This window comes from Triturus cristatus, chromosome 4_1 (assembly GCF_964204655.1).
Source record: "Triturus cristatus chromosome 4_1, aTriCri1.1, whole genome shotgun sequence".
Lineage (NCBI taxonomy): Eukaryota > Metazoa > Chordata > Amphibia > Caudata > Salamandridae > Triturus > Triturus cristatus.
Window position 1 is genome coordinate 123,288,841 of NC_140585.1, and position 16,046 is coordinate 123,304,886.

A 16,046-nucleotide genomic window follows, 5' to 3' on the forward strand; every position below is an offset into this window, starting at 1 on the left:
GTACTAAACATGCCAACCTGAAGTGTAAAACATCCCCTAGGTGTAGTTGAGGCATCAGTTAGGAGTGAACTGAACACTCATGTTATGGGCAATTAGACTTAAAATAAAGTGTGGACAGCAGTAACGTTACTTTGGAAATGTGATGCTTAGTGAGCACACAGGGGAATTAGCTCAAATGGTAGAGCGCTCGCTTAGCATGCGAGAGGTAGCGGGATCGATGCCCGCATTCTCCATTCTAAAATTTGCATATATTTTACTTTTTAACTTGTAATTGCCATGGTTGTTGCAGAGTAAGAACAGAAAAGTCACAGATGGCTTTCAAATTTGGTGTCATTATAACAACTAAAGTGGTTTAATCAAAAGTGTTTAGGTATTCTATAGCACGTGAGAGGAATTTGATTTCTTATGCAATCTCAAAATGAAAATTTCACACCTTCCATTTTCATTTCGTCTTATTTTACTTGACATTCTTTCCTCTGAAGGATGTATAAAAGTGAAGTTCCTTGCAAAACAAGAGCAGAGGAATATCCAGAAACGGTTTTCCTTAATAAAAAATGATGAGTCTGCATACCATATTTGAGTGGGAGCCCGGCTAGCTCAGTCGGTAGAGCATGAGACTCTTAATCTCAGGGTCGTGGGTTCGAGCCCCACGTTGGGCGAAAACGAGTATTTTTTGCTGGATGATTGCATTGGCTCTCATAATATGGTGATTAATCTTGCATTAGACATGCACTAACTCCTAAAAATTGTATCTCCCTTGGTTACTTATTCAAGAGAAATGTATCTCCAAGATTAGGTAGGGCCTGAGTCTAGGTTAACATACAGTGATATCACTCCTATTCAAGTACTAAACATGCCAACCTGAAGTGTAAAACATCCCCTAGGTGTAGTTAAGGCATGAGTTAGGAGTGAACTGAACACTCATGTTATGGGCAATTAGACTTAAAATAAAGTGTGGACAGCAGTAACGTTACTTTTGAAATGTGATGCTGAGTGAGCACACAGGGGAATTAGCTCAAATGGTAGAGCGCTCGCTTAGCATGCGAGAGGTAGCGGGATCGATGCCCGCATTCTCCATTCTAAAATTTGCATACATTTTACTTTTTAACTTGTAATTGCCATGGTTGTTGCAGAGTAAGAACAGAAAAGTCACAGATGGCTTTCAAATTTGGTGTCATTATAACAACTAAAGTGGTTTAATCAAAAGTGTTTAGGTATTCTATAGCACGTGAGAGGAATTTGATTTCTTATGCAATCTCAAAATGAAAATTTCACACCTTCCATTTTCATTTCGTCTTATTTTACTTGACATTCTTTCCTCTGAAGGATGTATAAAAGTGAAGTTCCTTGCAAAACAAGAGCAGAGGAATATCCAGAAACAGTTTTCCTTAATAAAAAATGATGAGTCTGCATACCATATTTAAGTGGGAGCCCGGCTAGCTCAGTCGGTAGAGCATGAGACTCTTAATCTCAGGGTCGTGGGTTCGAGCCCCACGTTGGGCGAAAACCAGTATTTTTTGCTGGATGATTGCATTGGCTCTCATAATATGGTGATTAATCTTGCATTAGACATGCACTAACTCCTAAAAATTGTATCTCCCTTGGTTACTTATTCATGAGAAATGTATCTCCAAGATTAGGTAGGGCCTGAGTCTAGGTTAACATACAGTGATATCACTCCTATTCAAGTACTAAACATGCCAACCTGAAGTGTAAAACATCCCCTAGGTGTAGTTAAGGCATCAGTTAGGAGTGAACTGAACACTCATGTTATGGGCAATTAGACTTAAAATAAAGTGTGGACAGCAGTAACGTTACTTTTGAAATGTGATGCTGAGTGAGCACACAGGGGAATTAGCTCAAATGGTAGAGCGCTCGCTTAGCATGCGAGAGGTAGCGGGATCGATGCCCGCATTCTCCATTCTAAAATTTGCATACATTTTACTTTTTAACTTGTAATTGCCATGGTTGTTGCAGAGTAAGAACAGAAAAGTCACAGATGGCTTTCAAATTTGGTGTCATTATAACAACTAAAGTGGTTTAATCAAAAGTGTTTAGGTATTCTATAGCACGTGAGAGGAATTTGATTTCTTATGCAATCTCAAAATGAAAATTTCACACCTTCCATTTTCATTTCGTCTTATTTAACTTGACATTCTTTCCTCTGAAGGATGTATAAAAGTGAAGTTCCTTGCAAAACAAGAGCAGAGGAATATCCAGAAACGGTTTTCCTTAATAAAAAATGATGAGTCTGCATACCATATTTAAGTGGGAGCCCGGCTAGCTCAGTCGGTAGAGCATGAGACTCTTAATCTCAGGGTCGTGGGTTCGAGCCCCACGTTGGGCGAAAACGAGTATTTTTTGCTGGATGATAGCATTGGCTCTCATAATATGGTGATTAATCTTGCATTAGACATGCACTAACTCCTAAAAATTGTATCTCCCTTGGTTACTCATTCATGAGAAATGTATCTCCAAGATTAGGTAGGGCCTGAGTCTAGGTTAACATACAGTGATATCACTCCTATTCAAGTACTAAACATGCCAACCTGAAGTGTAAAACATCCCCTAGGTGTAGTTGAGGCATCAGTTAGGAGTGAACTGAACACTCATGTTATGGGCAATTAGACTTAAAATAAAGTGTGGACAGCAGTAACGTTACTTTGGAAATGTGATGCTTAGTGAGCACACAGGGGAATTAGCTCAAATGGTAGAGCGCTCGCTTAGCATGCGAGAGGTAGCGGGATCGATGCCCGCATTCTCCATTCTAAAATTTGCATACATTTTACTTTTTAACTTGTAATTGCCATGGTTGTTGCAGAGTAAGAACAGAAAAGTCACAGATGGCTTTCAAATTTGGTGTCATTATAACAACTAAAGTGGTTTAATCAAAAGTGTTTAGGTATTCTATAGCACGTGAGAGGAATTTGATTTCTTATGCAATCTCAAAATGAAAATTTCACACCTTCCATTTTCATTTCGTCTTATTTTACTTGACATTCTTTCCTCTGAAGGATGTATAAAAGTGAAGTTCCTTGCAAAACAAGAGCAGAGGAATATCCAGAAACGGTTTTCCTTAATAAAAAATGATGAGTCTGCATACCATATTTGAGTGGGAGCCCGGCTAGCTCAGTCGGTAGAGCATGAGACTCTTAATCTCAGGGTCGTGGGTTCGAGCCCCACGTTGGGCGAAAACGAGTATTTTTTGCTGGATGATTGCATTGGCTCTCATAATATGGTGATTAATCTTGCATTAGACATGCACTAACTCCTAAAAATTGTATCTCCCTTGGTTACTTATTCAAGAGAAATGTATCTCCAAGATTAGGTAGGGCCTGAGTCTAGGTTAACATACAGTGATATCACTCCTATTCAAGTACTAAACATGCCAACCTGAAGTGTAAAACATCCCCTAGGTGTAGTTAAGGCATGAGTTAGGAGTGAACTGAACACTCATGTTATGGGCAATTAGACTTAAAATAAAGTGTGGACAGCAGTAACGTTACTTTTGAAATGTGATGCTGAGTGAGCACACAGGGGAATTAGCTCAAATGGTAGAGCGCTCGCTTAGCATGCGAGAGGTAGCGGGATCGATGCCCGCATTCTCCATTCTAAAATTTGCATACATTTTACTTTTTAACTTGTAATTGCCATGGTTGTTGCAGAGTAAGAACAGAAAAGTCACAGATGGCTTTCAAATTTGGTGTCATTATAACAACTAAAGTGGTTTAATCAAAAGTGTTTAGGTATTCTATAGCACGTGAGAGGAATTTGATTTCTTATGCAATCTCAAAATGAAAATTTCACACCTTCCATTTTCATTTCGTCTTATTTTACTTGACATTCTTTCCTCTGAAGGATGTATAAAAGTGAAGTTCCTTGCAAAACAAGAGCAGAGGAATATCCAGAAACAGTTTTCCTTAATAAAAAATGATGAGTCTGCATACCATATTTAAGTGGGAGCCCGGCTAGCTCAGTCGGTAGAGCATGAGACTCTTAATCTCAGGGTCGTGGGTTCGAGCCCCACGTTGGGCGAAAACGAGTATTTTTTGCTGGATGATAGCATTGGCTCTCATAATATGGTGATTAATCTTGCATTAGACATGCACTAACTCCTAAAAATTGTATCTCCCTTGGTTACTCATTCATGAGAAATGTATCTCCAAGATTAGGTAGGGCCTGAGTCTAGGTTAACATACAGTGATATCACTCCTATTCAAGTACTAAACATGCCAACCTGAAGTGTAAAACATCACCTAGGTGTAGTTAAGGCATCAGTTAGGAGTGAACTGAACACTCATGTTATGGGCAATTAGACTTAAAATAAAGTGTGGACAGCAGTAACGTTACTTTTGAAATGTGATGCTGAGTGAGCACACAGGGGAATTAGCTCAAATGGTAGAGCGCTCGCTTAGCATGCGAGAGGTAGCGGGATCGATGCCCGCATTCTCCATTCTAAAATTTGCATACATTTTACTTTTTAACTTGTAATTGCCATGGTTGTTGCAGAGTAAGAACAGAAAAGTCACAGATGGCTTTCAAATTTGGTGTCATTATAACAACTAAAGTGGTTTAATCAAAAGTGTTTAGGTATTCTATAGCACGTGAGAGGAATTTGATTTCTTATGCAATCTCAAAATGAAAATTTCACACCTTCCATTTTCATTTCGTCTTATTTTACTTGACATTCTTTCCTCTGAAGGATGTATAAAAGTGAAGTTCCTTGCAAAATAAGAGCAGAGGAATATCCAGAAACAGTTTTCCTTAATAAAAAATGATGAGTCTGCATACCATATTTAAGTGGGAGCCCGGCTAGCTCAGTCGGTAGAGCATGAGACTCTTAATCTCAGGGTCGTGGGTTCGAGCCCCACGTTGGGCGAAAACGAGTATTTTTTGCTGGATGATAGCATTGGCTCTCATAATATGGTGATTAATCTTGCATTAGACATGCACTAACTCCTAAAAATTGTATCTCCCTTGGTTACTCATTCATGAGAAATGTATCTCCAAGATTAGGTAGGGCCTGAGTCTAGGTTAACATACAGTGATATCACTCCTATTCAAGTACTAAACATGCCAACCTGAAGTGTAAAACATCCCCTAGGTGTAGTTAAGGCATCAGTTAGGAGTGAACTGAACACTCATGTTATGGGCAATTAGACTTAAAATAAAGTGTGGACAGCAGTAACGTTACTTTGGAAATGTGATGCTTAGTGAGCACACAGGGGAATTAGCTCAAATGGTAGAGCGCTCGCTTAGCATGCGAGAGGTAGCGGGATCGATGCCCGCATTCTCCATTCTAAAATTTGCATACATTTTACTTTTTAACTTGTAATTGCCATGGTTGTTGCAGAGTAAGAACAGAAAAGTCACAGATGGCTTTCAAATTTGGTGTCATTATAACAACTAAAGTGGTTTAATCAAAAGTGTTTAGGTATTCTATAGCACGTGAGAGGAATTTGATTTCTTATGCAATCTCAAAATGAAAATTTCACACCTTCCATTTTCATTTCGTCTTATTTTACTTGACATTCTTTCCTCTGAAGGATGTATAAAAGTGAAGTTCCTTGCAAAACAAGAGCAGAGGAATATCCAGAAACGGTTTTCCTTAATAAAAAATGATGAGTCTGCATACCATATTTGAGTGGGAGCCCGGCTAGCTCAGTCGGTAGAGCATGAGACTCTTAATCTCAGGGTCGTGGGTTCGAGCCCCACGTTGGGCGAAAACGAGTATTTTTTGCTGGATGATTGCATTGGCTCTCATAATATGGTGATTAATCTTGCATTAGACATGCACTAACTCCTAAAAATTGTATCTCCCTTGGTTACTTATTCATGAGAAATGTATCTCCAAGATTAGGTAGGGCCTGAGTCTAGGTTAACATACAGTGATATCACTCCTATTCAAGTACTAAACATGCCAACCTGAAGTGTAAAACATCCCCTAGGTGTAGTTAAGGCATCAGTTAGGAGTGAACTGAACACTCATGTTATGGGCAATTAGACTTAAAATAAAGTGTGGACAGCAGTAACGTTACTTTTGAAATGTGATGCTGAGTGAGCACACAGGGGAATTAGCTCAAATGGTAGAGCGCTCGCTTAGCATGCGAGAGGTAGCGGGATCGATGCCCGCATTCTCCATTCTAAAATTTGCATACATTTTACTTTTTAACTTGTAATTGCCATGGTTGTTGCAGAGTAAGAACAGAAAAGTCACAGATGGCTTTCAAATTTGGTGTCATTATAACAACTAAAGTGGTTTAATCAAAAGTGTTTAGGTATTCTATAGCACGTGAGAGGAATTTGATTTCTTATGCAATCTCAAAATGAAAATTTCACACCTTCCATTTTCATTTCGTCTTATTTTACTTGACATTCTTTCCTCTGAAGGATGTATAAAAGTGAAGTTCCTTGCAAAACAAGAGCAGAGGAATATCCAGAAACAGTTTTCCTTAATAAAAAATGATGAGTCTGCATACCATATTTAAGTGGGAGCCCGGCTAGCTCAGTCGGTAGAGCATGAGACTCTTAATCTCAGGGTCGTGGGTTCGAGCCCCACGTTGGGCGAAAACAAGTATTTTTTGCTGGATGATAGCATTGGCTCTCATAATATGGTGATTAATCTTGCATTAGACATGCACTAACTCCTAAAAATGGTATCTCCCTTGGTTACTCATTCATGAGAAATGTATCTCCAAGATTAGGTAGGGCCTGAGTCTAGGTTAACATACAGTGATATCACTCCTATTCAAGTACTAAACATGCCAACCTGAAGTGTAAAACATCCCCTAGGTGTAGTTAAGGCATCAGTTAGGAGTGAACTGAACACTCATGTTATGGGCAATTAGACTTAAAATAAAGTGTGGACAGCAGTAACGTTACTTTTGAAATGTGATGCTGAGTGAGCACACAGGGGAATTAGCTCAAATGGTAGAGCGCTCGCTTAGCATGCGAGAGGTAGCGGGATCGATGCCCGCATTCTCCATTCTAAAATTTGCATACATTTTACTTTTTAACTTGTAATTGCCATGGTTGTTGCAGAGTAAGAACAGAAAAGTCACAGATGGCTTTCAAATTTGGTGTCATTATAACAACTAAAGTGGTTTAATCAAAAGTGTTTAGGTATTCTATAGCACGTGAGAGGAATTTGATTTCTTATGCAATCTCAAAATGAAAATTTCACACCTTCCATTTTCATTTCGTCTTATTTTACTTGACATTCTTTCCTCTGAAGGATGTATAAAAGTGAAGTTCCTTGCAAAACAAGAGCAGAGGAATATCCAGAAACAGTTTTCCTTAATAAAAAATGATGAGTCTGCATACCATATTTAAGTGGGAGCCCGGCTAGCTCAGTCGGTAGAGCATGAGACTCTTAATCTCAGGGTCGTGGGTTCGAGCCCCACGTTGGGCGAAAAAGAGTATTTTTTGCTGGATGATAGCATTGGCTCTCATAATATGGTGATTAATCTTGCATTAGACATGCACTAACTCCTAAAAATTGTATCTCCCTTGGTTACTCATTCATGAGAAATGTATCTCCAAGATTAGGTAGGGCCTGAGTCTAGGTTAACATACAGTGATATCACTCCTATTCAAGTACTAAACATGCCAACCTGAAGTGTAAAACATCCCCTAGGTGTAGTTAAGGCATCAGTTAGGAGTGAACTGAACACTCATGTTATGGGCAATTAGACTTAAAATAAAGTGTGGACAGCAGTAACGTTACTTTGGAAATGTGATGCTGAGTGAGCACACAGGGGAATTAGCTCAAATGGTAGAGCGCTCGCTTAGCATGCGAGAGGTAGCGGGATCGATGCCCGCATTCTCCATTCTAAAATTTGCATACATTTTACTTTTTAACTTGTAATTGCCATGGTTGTTGCAGAGTAAGAACAGAAAAGTCACAGATGGCTTTCAAATTTGGTGTCATTATAACAACTAAAGTGGTTTAATCAAAAGTGTTTAGGTATTCTATAGCACGTGAGAGGAATTTGATTTCTTATGCAATCTCAAAATGAAAATTTCACACCTTCCATTTTCATTTCGTCTTATTTTACTTGACATTCTTTCCTCTGAAGGATGTATAAAAGTGAAGTTCCTTGCAAAACAAGAGCAGAGGAATATCCAGAAACAGTTTTCCTTAATAAAAAATGATGAGTCTGCATACCATATTTAAGTGGGAGCCCGGCTAGCTCAGTCGGTAGAGCATGAGACTCTTAATCTCAGGGTCGTGGGTTCGAGCCCCACGTTGGGCGAAAACAAGTATTTTTTGCTGGATGATAGCATTGGCTCTCATAATATGGTGATTAATCTTGCATTAGACATGCACTAACTCCTAAAAATGGTATCTCCCTTGGTTACTCATTCATGAGAAATGTATCTCCAAGATTAGGTAGGGCCTGAGTCTAGGTTAACATACAGTGATATCACTCCTATTCAAGTACTAAACATGCCAACCTGAAGTGTAAAACATCCCCTAGGTGTAGTTAAGGCATCAGTTAGGAGTGAACTGAACACTCATGTTATGGGCAATTAGACTTAAAATAAAGTGTGGACAGCAGTAACGTTACTTTGGAAATGTGATGCTTAGTGAGCACACAGGGGAATTAGCTCAAATGGTAGAGCGCTCGCTTAGCATGCGAGAGGTAGCGGGATCGATGCCCGCATTCTCCATTCTAAAATTTGCATACATTTTACTTTTTAACTTGTAATTGCCATGGTTGTTGCAGAGTAAGAACAGAAAAGTCACAGATGGCTTTCAAATTTGGTGTCATTATAACAACTAAAGTGGTTTGATCAAAAGTGTTTAGGTATTCTATAGCACGTGAGAGGAATTTGATTTCTTATGCAATCTCAAAATGAAAATTTCACACCTTCCATTTTCATTTCGTCTTATTTTACTTGACATTCTTTCCTCTGAAGGATGTATAAAAGTGAAGTTCCTTGCAAAACAAGAGCAGAGGAATATCCAGAAACAGTTTTCCTTAATAAAAAATGATGAGTCTGCATACCATATTTAAGTGGGAGCCCGGCTAGCTCAGTCGGTAGAGCATGAGACTCTTAATCGCAGGGTCGTGGGTTCGAGCCCCACGTTGGGCGAAAACGAGTATTTTTTGCTGGATGATAGCATTGGCTCTCATAATATGGTGATTAATCTTGCATTAGACATGCACTAACTCCTAAAAATTGTATCTCCCTTGGTTACTCATTCATGAGAAATGTATCTTCAAGATTAGGTAGGGCCTGAGTCTAGGTTAACATACAGTGATATCACTCCTATTCAAGTACTAAACATGCCAACCTGAAGTGTAAAACATCACCTAGGTGTAGTTAAGGCATCAGTTAGGAGTGAACTGAACACTCATGTTATGGGCAATTAGACTTAAAATAAAGTGTGGACAGCAGTAACGTTACTTTTGAAATGTGATGCTGAGTGAGCACACAGGGGAATTAGCTCAAATGGTAGAGCGCTCGCTTAGCATGCGAGAGGTAGCGGGATCGATGCCCGCATTCTCCATTCTAAAATTTGCATACATTTTACTTTTTAACTTGTAATTGCCATGGTTGTTGCAGAGTAAGAACAGAAAAGTCACAGATGGCTTTCAAATTTGGTGTCATTATAACAACTAAAGTGGTTTAATCAAAAGTGTTTAGGTATTCTATAGCACGTGAGAGGAATTTGATTTCTTATGCAATCTCAAAATGAAAATTTCACACCTTCCATTTTCATTTCGTCTTATTTTACTTGACATTCTTTCCTCTGAAGGATGTATAAAAGTGAAGTTCCTTGCAAAACAAGAGCAGAGGAATATCCAGAAACAGTTTTCCTTAATAAAAAATGATGAGTCTGCATACCATATTTAAGTGGGAGCCCGGCTAGCTCAGTCGGTAGAGCATGAGACTCTTAATCTCAGGGTCGTGGGTTCGAGCCCCACGTTGGGCGAAAACGAGTATTTTTTGCTGGATGATAGCATTGGCTCTCATAATATGGTGATTAATCTTGCATTAGACATGCACTAACTCCTAAAAATTGTATCTCCCTTGGTTACTCATTCATGAGAAATGTATCTCCAAGATTAGGTAGGGCCTGAGTCTAGGTTAACATACAGTGATATCACTCCTATTCAAGTACTAAACATGCCAACCTGAAGTGTAAAACATCCCCTAGGTGTAGTTAAGGCATCAGTTAGGAGTGAACTGAACACTCATGTTATGGGCAATTAGACTTAAAATAAAGTGTGGACAGCAGTAACGTTACTTTGGAAATGTGATGCTTAGTGAGCACACAGGGGAATTAGCTCAAATGGTAGAGCTCTCGCTTAGCATGCGAGAGGTAGCGGGATCGATGCCCGCATTCTCCATTCTAAAATTTGCATACATTTTACTTTTTAACTTGTAATTGCCATGGTTGTTGCAGAGTAAGAACAGAAAAGTCACAGATGGCTTTCAAATTTGGTGTCATTATAACAACTAAAGTGGTTTAATCAAAAGTGTTTAGGTATTCTATAGCACGTGAGAGGAATTTGATTTCTTATGCAATCTCAAAATGAAAATTTCACACCTTCCATTTTCATTTCGTCTTATTTTACTTGACATTCTTTCCTCTGAAGGATGTATAAAAGTGAAGTTCCTTGCAAAACAAGAGCAGAGGAATATCCAGAAACGGTTTTCCTTAATAAAAAATGATGAGTCTGCATACCATATTTGAGTGGGAGCCCGGCTAGCTCAGTCGGTAGAGCATGAGACTCTTAATCTCAGGGTCGTGGGTTCGAGCCCCATGTTGGGCGAAAACGAGTATTTTTTGCTGGATGATTGCATTGGCTCTCATAATATGGTGATTAATCTTGCATTAGACATGCACTAACTCCTAAAAATTGTATCTCCCTTGGTTACTTATTCATGAGAAATGTATCTCCAAGATTAGGTAGGGCCTGAGTCTAGGTTAACATACAGTGATATCACTCCTATTCAAGTACTAAACATGCCAACCTGAAGTGTAAAACATCCCCTAGGTGTAGTTAAGGCATCAGTTAGGAGTGAACTGAACACTCATGTTATGGGCAATTAGACTTAAAATAAAGTGTGGACAGCAGTAACGTTACTTTTGAAATGTGATGCTGAGTGAGCACACAGGGGAATTAGCTCAAATGGTAGAGCGCTCGCTTAGCATGCGAGAGGTAGCGGGATCGATGCCCGCATTCTCCATTCTAAAATTTGCATACATTTTACTTTTTAACTTGTAATTGCCATGGTTGTTGCAGAGGAAGAACAGAAAAGTCACAGATGGCTTTCAAATTTGGTGTCATTATAACAACTAAAGTGGTTTAATCAAAAGTGTTTAGGTATTCTATAGCACGTGAGAGGAATTTGATTTCTTATGCAATCTCAAAATGAAAATTTCACACCTTCCATTTTCATTTCGTCTTATTTTACTTGACATTCTTTCCTCTGAAGGATGTATAAAAGTGAAGTTCCTTGCAAAACAAGAGCAGAGGAATATCCAGAAACAGTTTTCCTTAATAAAAAATGATGAGTCTGCATACCATATTTAAGTGGGAGCCCGGCTAGCTCAGTCGGTAGAGCATGAGACTCTTAATCTCAGGGTCGTGGGTTCGAGCCCCACGTTGGGCGAAAACGAGTATTTTTTGCTGGATGATAGCATTGGCTCTCATAATATGGTGATTAATCTTGCATTAGACATGCACTAACTCCTAAAAATTGTATCTCCCTTGGTTACTCATTCATGAGAAATGTATCTCCAAGATTAGGTAGGGCCTGAGTCTAGGTTAACATACAGTGATATCACTCCTATTCAAGTACTAAACATGCCAACCTGAAGTGTAAAACATCACCTAGGTGTAGTTAAGGCATCAGTTAGGAGTGAACTGAACACTCATGTTATGGGCAATTAGACTTAAAATAAAGTGTGGACAGCAGTAACGTTACTTTTGAAATGTGATGCTGAGTGAGCACACAGGGGAATTAGCTCAAATGGTAGAGCGCTCGCTTAGCATGCGAGAGGTAGCGGGATCGATGCCCGCATTCTCCATTCTAAAATTTGCATACATTTTACTTTTTAACTTGTAATTGCCATGGTTGTTGCAGAGTAAGAACAGAAAAGTCACAGATGGCTTTCAAATTTGGTGTCATTATAACAACTAAAGTGGTTTAATCAAAAGTGTTTAGGTATTCTATAGCACGTGAGAGGAATTTGATTTCTTATGCAATCTCAAAATGAAAATTTCACACCTTCCATTTTCATTTCGTCTTATTTTACTTGACATTCTTTCCTCTGAAGGATGTATAAAAGTGAAGTTCCTTGCAAAACAAGAGCAGAGGAATATCCAGAAACAGTTTTCCTTAATAAAAATTGATGAGTCTGCATACCATATTTAAGTGGGAGCCCGGCTAGCTCAGTCGGTAGAGCATGAGACTCTTAATCTCAGGGTCGTGGGTTCGAGCCCCACGTTGGGCGAAAACGAGTATTTTTTGCTGGATGATAGCATTGGCTCTCATAATATGGTGATTAATCTTGCATTAGACATGCACTAACTCCTAAAAATTGTATCTCCCTTGGTTACTCATTCATGAGAAATGTATCTCCAAGATTAGGTAGGGCCTGAGTCTAGGTTAACATACAGTGATATCACTCCTATTCAAGTACTAAACATGCCAACCTGAAGTGTAAAACATCCCCTAGGTGTAGTTAAGGCATCAGTTAGGAGTGAACTGAACACTCATGTTATGGGCAATTAGACTTAAAATAAAGTGTGGACAGCAGTAACGTTACTTTGGAAATGTGATGCTTAGTGAGCACACAGGGGAATTAGCTCAAATGGTAGAGCGCTCGCTTAGCATGCGAGAGGTAGTGGGATCGATGCCCGTATTCTCCATTCTAAAATTTGCATACATTTTACTTTTTAACTTGTAATTGCCATGGTTGTTGCAGAGTAAGAACAGAAAAGTCACAGATGGCTTTCAAATTTGGTGTCATTATAACAACTAAAGTGGTTTAATCAAAAGTGTTTAGGTATTCTATAGCACGTGAGAGGAATTTGATTTCTTATGCAATCTCAAAATGAAAATTTCACACCTTCCATTTTCATTTCGTCTTATTTTACTTGACATTCTTTCCTCTGAAGGATGTATAAAAGTGAAGTTCCTTGCAAAACAAGAGCAGAGGAATATCCAGAAACGGTTTTCCTTAATAAAAAATGATGAGTCTGCATACCATATTTGAGTGGGAGCCCGGCTAGCTCAGTCGGTAGAGCATGAGACTCTTAATCTCAGGGTCGTGGGTTCGAGCCCCATGTTGGGCGAAAACGAGTATTTTTTGCTGGATGATTGCATTGGCTCTCATAATATGGTGATTAATCTTGCATTAGACATGCACTAACTCCTAAAAATTGTATCTCCCTTGGTTACTTATTCATGAGAAATGTATCTCCAAGATTAGGTAGGGCCTGAGTCTAGGTTAACATACAGTGATATCACTCCTATTCAAGTACTAAACATGCCAACCTGAAGTGTAAAACATCCCCTAGGTGTAGTTAAGGCATCAGTTAGGAGTGAACTGAACACTCATGTTATGGGCAATTAGACTTAAAATAAAGTGTGGACAGCAGTAACGTTACTTTTGAAATGTGATGCTGAGTGAGCACACAGGGGAATTAGCTCAAATGGTAGAGCGCTCGCTTAGCATGCGAGAGGTAGCGGGATCGATGCCCGCATTCTCCATTCTAAAATTTGCATACATTTTACTTTTTAACTTGTAATTGCCATGGTTGTTGCAGAGTAAGAACAGAAAAGTCACAGATGGCTTTCAAATTTGGTGTCATTATAACAACTAAAGTGGTTTAATCAAAAGTGTTTAGGTATTCTATAGCACGTGAGAGGAATTTGATTTCTTATGCAATCTCAAAATGAAAATTTCACACCTTCCATTTTCATTTCGTCTTATTTTACTTGACATTCTTTCCTCTGAAGGATGTATAAAAGTGAAGTTCCTTGCAAAACAAGAGCAGAGGAATATCCAGAAACAGTTTTCCTTAATAAAAAATGATGAGTCTGCATACCATATTTAAGTGGGAGCCCGGCTAGCTCAGTCGGTAGAGCATGAGACTCTTAATCTCAGGGTCGTGGGTTCGAGCCCCACATTGGGCGAAAACAAGTATTTTTTGCTGGATGATAGCATTGGCTCTCATAATATGGTGATTAATCTTGCATTAGACATGCACTAACTCCTAAAAATTGTATCTCCCTTGGTTACTCATTCATGAGAAATGTATCTCCAAGATTAGGTAGGGCCTGAGTCTAGGTTAACATACAGTGATATCACTCCTATTCAAGTACTAAACATGCCAACCTGAAGTGTAAAACATCACCTAGGTGTAGTTAAGGCATCAGTTAGGAGTGAACTGAACACTCATGTTATGGGCAATTAGACTTAAAATAAAGTGTGGACAGCAGTAACGTTACTTTTGAAATGTGATGCTGAGTGAGCACACAGGGGAATTAGCTCAAATGGTAGGGCGCTCGCTTAGCATGCGAGAGGTAGCGGGATCGATGCTCGCATTCTCCATTCTAAAATTTGCATACATTTTACTTTTTAACTTGTAATTGCCATGGTTGTTGCAGAGTAAGAACAGAAAAGTCACAGATGGCTTTCAAATTTGGTGTCATTATAACAACTAAAGTGGTTTAATCAAAAGTGTTTAGGTATTCTATAGCACGTGAGAGGAATTTGATTTCTTATGCAATCTCAAAATGAAAATTTCACACCTTCCATTTTCATTTCGTCTTATTTTACTTGACATTCTTTCCTCTGAAGGATGTATAAAAGTGAAGTTCCTTGCAAAACAAGAGCAGAGGAATATCCAGAAACAGTTTTCCTTAATAAAAAATGATGAGTCTGCATACCATATTTAAGTGGGAGCCCGGCTAGCTCAGTCGGTAGAGCATGAGACTCTTAATCTCAGGGTCGTGGGTTCGAGCCCCACGTTGGGCGAAAACGAGTATTTTTTGCTGGATGATTGCATTGGTTCTCATAATATGGTGATTAATCTTGCATTAGACATGCACTAACTCCTAAAAATTGTATCTCCCTTGGTTACTTATTCATGAGAAATGTATCTCCAAGATTAGGTAGGGCCTGAGTCTAGGTTAACATACAGTGATATCACTCCTATTCAAGTACTAAACATGCCAACCTGAAGTGTAAAACATCCCCTAGGTGTAGTTAAGGCATCAGTTAGGAGTGAACTGAACACTCATGTTATGGGCAATTAGACTTAAAATAAAGTGTGGACAGCAGTAACGTTACTTTGGAAATGTGATGCTTAGTGAGCACACAGGGGAATTAGCTCAAATGGTAGAGCGCTCGCTTAGCATGCGAGAGGTAGCGGGATCTATGCCCGCATTCTCCATTCTAAAATTTGCATACATTTTACTTTTTAACTTGTAATTGCCATGGTTGTTGCAGAGTAAGAACAGAAAAGTCACAGATGGCTTTCAAATTTGGTGTCATTATAACAACTAAAGTGGTTTAATCAAAAGTGTTTAGGTATTCTATAGCACGTGAGAGGAATTTGATTTCTTATGCAATCTCAAAATGAAAATTTCACACCTTCCATTTTCATTTCGTCTTATTTTACTTGACATTCTTTCCTCTGAAGGATGTATAAAAGTGAAGTTCCTTGCAAAACAAGAGCAGAGGAATATCCAGAAATGGTTTTCCTTAATAAAAAATGATGAGTCTGCATACCATATTTGAGTGGGAGCCCGGCTAGCTCAGTCGGTAGAGCATGAGACTCTTAATCTCAGGGTCGTGGGTTCGAGCCCCACGTTGGGCGAAAACGAGTATTTTTTGCTGGATGATTGCATTGGCTCTCATAATATGGTGATTAATCTTGCATTAGACATGCACTAACTCCTAAAAATTGTATCTCCCTTGGTTACTTATTCATGAGAAATGTATCTCCAAGATTAGGTAGGGCCTGAGTCTAGGTTAACATACAGTGATATCACTCCTATTCAAGTACTAAACA

General features: G+C 38.9%; 30 non-coding genes across 30 annotated transcripts; all 30 read left to right on the forward strand.

The window, feature by feature from the left end:
• The first annotated feature begins 160 nt into the window (after nucleotides 1–160).
• On the forward strand, nucleotides 161–233 carry TRNAA-AGC (transfer RNA alanine (anticodon AGC)). The gene has a single exon. It is a non-coding gene; the product is annotated as a tRNA-Ala (tRNA).
• Nucleotides 234–586: 353 nt separating this feature from the next.
• On the forward strand, nucleotides 587–659 carry TRNAK-CUU (transfer RNA lysine (anticodon CUU)). Its single transcript has one exon. It is a non-coding gene; the product is annotated as a tRNA-Lys (tRNA).
• Nucleotides 660–1,004: 345 nt separating this feature from the next.
• Nucleotides 1,005–1,077, forward strand: TRNAA-AGC (transfer RNA alanine (anticodon AGC)). Its single transcript has one exon. It is a non-coding gene; the product is annotated as a tRNA-Ala (tRNA).
• Nucleotides 1,078–1,430: 353 nt separating this feature from the next.
• Nucleotides 1,431–1,503, forward strand: TRNAK-CUU (transfer RNA lysine (anticodon CUU)). The gene has a single exon. It is a non-coding gene; the product is annotated as a tRNA-Lys (tRNA).
• A 345-nt stretch (nucleotides 1,504–1,848) lies between these two features.
• On the forward strand, nucleotides 1,849–1,921 carry TRNAA-AGC (transfer RNA alanine (anticodon AGC)). Its single transcript has one exon. It is a non-coding gene; the product is annotated as a tRNA-Ala (tRNA).
• A 353-nt stretch (nucleotides 1,922–2,274) lies between these two features.
• Nucleotides 2,275–2,347, forward strand: TRNAK-CUU (transfer RNA lysine (anticodon CUU)). Its single transcript has one exon. It is a non-coding gene; the product is annotated as a tRNA-Lys (tRNA).
• A 345-nt stretch (nucleotides 2,348–2,692) lies between these two features.
• Nucleotides 2,693–2,765, forward strand: TRNAA-AGC (transfer RNA alanine (anticodon AGC)). Its single transcript has one exon. It is a non-coding gene; the product is annotated as a tRNA-Ala (tRNA).
• Nucleotides 2,766–3,118: 353 nt separating this feature from the next.
• Nucleotides 3,119–3,191, forward strand: TRNAK-CUU (transfer RNA lysine (anticodon CUU)). The gene has a single exon. It is a non-coding gene; the product is annotated as a tRNA-Lys (tRNA).
• A 345-nt stretch (nucleotides 3,192–3,536) lies between these two features.
• Nucleotides 3,537–3,609, forward strand: TRNAA-AGC (transfer RNA alanine (anticodon AGC)). The gene has a single exon. It is a non-coding gene; the product is annotated as a tRNA-Ala (tRNA).
• Nucleotides 3,610–3,962: 353 nt separating this feature from the next.
• Nucleotides 3,963–4,035, forward strand: TRNAK-CUU (transfer RNA lysine (anticodon CUU)). Its single transcript has one exon. It is a non-coding gene; the product is annotated as a tRNA-Lys (tRNA).
• Nucleotides 4,036–4,380: 345 nt separating this feature from the next.
• TRNAA-AGC (transfer RNA alanine (anticodon AGC)) lies at nucleotides 4,381–4,453 on the forward strand. The gene has a single exon. It is a non-coding gene; the product is annotated as a tRNA-Ala (tRNA).
• Nucleotides 4,454–4,806: 353 nt separating this feature from the next.
• Nucleotides 4,807–4,879, forward strand: TRNAK-CUU (transfer RNA lysine (anticodon CUU)). The gene has a single exon. It is a non-coding gene; the product is annotated as a tRNA-Lys (tRNA).
• A 345-nt stretch (nucleotides 4,880–5,224) lies between these two features.
• TRNAA-AGC (transfer RNA alanine (anticodon AGC)) lies at nucleotides 5,225–5,297 on the forward strand. The gene has a single exon. It is a non-coding gene; the product is annotated as a tRNA-Ala (tRNA).
• A 353-nt stretch (nucleotides 5,298–5,650) lies between these two features.
• TRNAK-CUU (transfer RNA lysine (anticodon CUU)) lies at nucleotides 5,651–5,723 on the forward strand. Its single transcript has one exon. It is a non-coding gene; the product is annotated as a tRNA-Lys (tRNA).
• Nucleotides 5,724–6,068: 345 nt separating this feature from the next.
• Nucleotides 6,069–6,141, forward strand: TRNAA-AGC (transfer RNA alanine (anticodon AGC)). The gene has a single exon. It is a non-coding gene; the product is annotated as a tRNA-Ala (tRNA).
• A 353-nt stretch (nucleotides 6,142–6,494) lies between these two features.
• TRNAK-CUU (transfer RNA lysine (anticodon CUU)) lies at nucleotides 6,495–6,567 on the forward strand. Its single transcript has one exon. It is a non-coding gene; the product is annotated as a tRNA-Lys (tRNA).
• Nucleotides 6,568–6,912: 345 nt separating this feature from the next.
• On the forward strand, nucleotides 6,913–6,985 carry TRNAA-AGC (transfer RNA alanine (anticodon AGC)). Its single transcript has one exon. It is a non-coding gene; the product is annotated as a tRNA-Ala (tRNA).
• A 353-nt stretch (nucleotides 6,986–7,338) lies between these two features.
• TRNAK-CUU (transfer RNA lysine (anticodon CUU)) lies at nucleotides 7,339–7,411 on the forward strand. Its single transcript has one exon. It is a non-coding gene; the product is annotated as a tRNA-Lys (tRNA).
• A 345-nt stretch (nucleotides 7,412–7,756) lies between these two features.
• On the forward strand, nucleotides 7,757–7,829 carry TRNAA-AGC (transfer RNA alanine (anticodon AGC)). The gene has a single exon. It is a non-coding gene; the product is annotated as a tRNA-Ala (tRNA).
• A 353-nt stretch (nucleotides 7,830–8,182) lies between these two features.
• Nucleotides 8,183–8,255, forward strand: TRNAK-CUU (transfer RNA lysine (anticodon CUU)). The gene has a single exon. It is a non-coding gene; the product is annotated as a tRNA-Lys (tRNA).
• Nucleotides 8,256–8,600: 345 nt separating this feature from the next.
• Nucleotides 8,601–8,673, forward strand: TRNAA-AGC (transfer RNA alanine (anticodon AGC)). The gene has a single exon. It is a non-coding gene; the product is annotated as a tRNA-Ala (tRNA).
• A 771-nt stretch (nucleotides 8,674–9,444) lies between these two features.
• On the forward strand, nucleotides 9,445–9,517 carry TRNAA-AGC (transfer RNA alanine (anticodon AGC)). The gene has a single exon. It is a non-coding gene; the product is annotated as a tRNA-Ala (tRNA).
• Nucleotides 9,518–9,870: 353 nt separating this feature from the next.
• On the forward strand, nucleotides 9,871–9,943 carry TRNAK-CUU (transfer RNA lysine (anticodon CUU)). Its single transcript has one exon. It is a non-coding gene; the product is annotated as a tRNA-Lys (tRNA).
• A 1,189-nt stretch (nucleotides 9,944–11,132) lies between these two features.
• Nucleotides 11,133–11,205, forward strand: TRNAA-AGC (transfer RNA alanine (anticodon AGC)). Its single transcript has one exon. It is a non-coding gene; the product is annotated as a tRNA-Ala (tRNA).
• Nucleotides 11,206–11,558: 353 nt separating this feature from the next.
• Nucleotides 11,559–11,631, forward strand: TRNAK-CUU (transfer RNA lysine (anticodon CUU)). The gene has a single exon. It is a non-coding gene; the product is annotated as a tRNA-Lys (tRNA).
• Nucleotides 11,632–11,976: 345 nt separating this feature from the next.
• TRNAA-AGC (transfer RNA alanine (anticodon AGC)) lies at nucleotides 11,977–12,049 on the forward strand. Its single transcript has one exon. It is a non-coding gene; the product is annotated as a tRNA-Ala (tRNA).
• Nucleotides 12,050–12,402: 353 nt separating this feature from the next.
• TRNAK-CUU (transfer RNA lysine (anticodon CUU)) lies at nucleotides 12,403–12,475 on the forward strand. Its single transcript has one exon. It is a non-coding gene; the product is annotated as a tRNA-Lys (tRNA).
• Nucleotides 12,476–13,664: 1,189 nt separating this feature from the next.
• On the forward strand, nucleotides 13,665–13,737 carry TRNAA-AGC (transfer RNA alanine (anticodon AGC)). The gene has a single exon. It is a non-coding gene; the product is annotated as a tRNA-Ala (tRNA).
• A 1,197-nt stretch (nucleotides 13,738–14,934) lies between these two features.
• Nucleotides 14,935–15,007, forward strand: TRNAK-CUU (transfer RNA lysine (anticodon CUU)). The gene has a single exon. It is a non-coding gene; the product is annotated as a tRNA-Lys (tRNA).
• A 771-nt stretch (nucleotides 15,008–15,778) lies between these two features.
• TRNAK-CUU (transfer RNA lysine (anticodon CUU)) lies at nucleotides 15,779–15,851 on the forward strand. The gene has a single exon. It is a non-coding gene; the product is annotated as a tRNA-Lys (tRNA).
• Nucleotides 15,852–16,046: the final 195 nt, after the last annotated feature.